Raw genomic sequence first — 1,791 nt, forward strand, 5'->3', positions numbered from 1 at the left:
CATCAGTGATGAAACACGATAACCACTGCAACTCTTTTTGTTGTTGTTTTTGTTTTATGAGACAGGTTTCTCTGTGGCTTTGGAGGCTGTCCTGGAACTCTTGTAGACCTGGCTGATCTTGAATTCACAGAGATTCACCTGCCTCTGCCTCTGCCACCTGAGTGCTGGGAGTAAAGGTGTGCGCCACCACTGCCTAGCCCACTGCAACTCTTATAAAGGAAAATATTCAATTGGGTCTTGATTACCGGTTCAGAAGTTTGCCTCAGCGTTGTCATGGCAGGGAACATGGTGGCATTAGGGTTGTCATGATGCTGGAGAAGTAGCTGAGAGTTCTATATCCAGATTGGCAGACAGCAGGAGGGAGACACAGCCTGGCTTGAGCAATTGAAATCCCAAAGCCTACCCCAAGATATATTTCCTCCAACAAAGCCACATCAATCCCCAAAAGGGGCACACTTCCTAATAGTGTCACTCCCTAATGACCAAGCATTTAAATACATGAGTGTATAGGCACAATTCTTATTCAAACCACTATACACACTATAGTGCAGAGCCATGAAACACACAGCAGGGGGGCGAGGGAGGGAGGGAGGGAGGGGCAGGGAGGGAGGGAGGGATGGAGAGGTGATAGTAGGAACAGAAAAATGGCCTGGCCTGCCTAAGAGGCTCTTCTATCATCTTTATATCAGATCTAGGGGATAAAAAATATTTCACTGTAAAATACAGCCACCAAAAAGTTCTAGCCTGTGCCAGTTACTGTGCCAATTACTTTATTTGATTACACACCTTACACACCTTCAATCATTTCATTGATTTTGGAATCTGAAATTCGGAGAATTTAATAACTTGACACAGTAAATTGAATATGTAAAACTTTGTTTATTAGTCACAATCCTTTTAGAAGTTGTTAAATATGATTTTACTATAAGTAAATACTATAGTTGCCCCGACCCACAGGACAGCAACCTAGAGCAAGAAGTCCTGGGAGGAGAATGGAGACGAGATGCGAGAGAATGACCACAAGACAGGATTCTGATCAAGTGGTGAATTTTATTTCTTCCAGGCTAGCTTATATAGTCAGTAGTATGGGATAAAGGGGGGGGAGAGGCCAAGAGCCAGGTGTTAGTTCAAGCAGGATGTCAGAAAACTATAGAAAGAGGATATTGACAGGGTGAAAAGTTCATGGGTGATGGGGAAAGGGAGGGTTAGCTAGGTGAGTGGTAGGACATAGGAGGGTTGTTTAGGTAAGTGGTGGGGTGAGGGAGTATGGCCTAGATAAGTGGGCCTGTGATTGGAACTAAGGATTGACGTCTGGGTCATGTTGTTCCTTTTGGGTACTCATGCTTCTAGAAGCCATTTATGATTAAAAGACAGTTCTATAACTATGTGGCTTGCCAAGTTTGGCCTAAAGGTCCATGCCAAGCTATATGGCTCCCAACAAAATACATCTACACTATTTATAAAAAATAACTTTACACAGTTTGCAGTTGGTTAAGTGAGTGCAGTCAGATATCATCTATATTTTGAAATAATCTAATGCCTCAGTTTTTCTACTATTCTCATCTGGAGACTTACCAAATACTCCTTAATTCAATTTTTTTCACTTTTGTTTATATGTCATAATAGATAAGACTTGCATACTAAAAATACTGCATATACTATGTGGTGCGAGCAATAAAACCACCCAGAATTTGTGTTATAGAATATTATTTGTTTTTTGACAATGGACATTAAACTATAGCCCAGACTACCCTGTAATTCACCTATTAGCTAAGGCCAGTCTCAAAGTCT

Source organism: Cricetulus griseus, chromosome X (assembly GCF_003668045.3).
Source record: "Cricetulus griseus strain 17A/GY chromosome X, alternate assembly CriGri-PICRH-1.0, whole genome shotgun sequence".
Taxonomy (NCBI): Eukaryota; Metazoa; Chordata; class Mammalia; order Rodentia; family Cricetidae; genus Cricetulus; species Cricetulus griseus.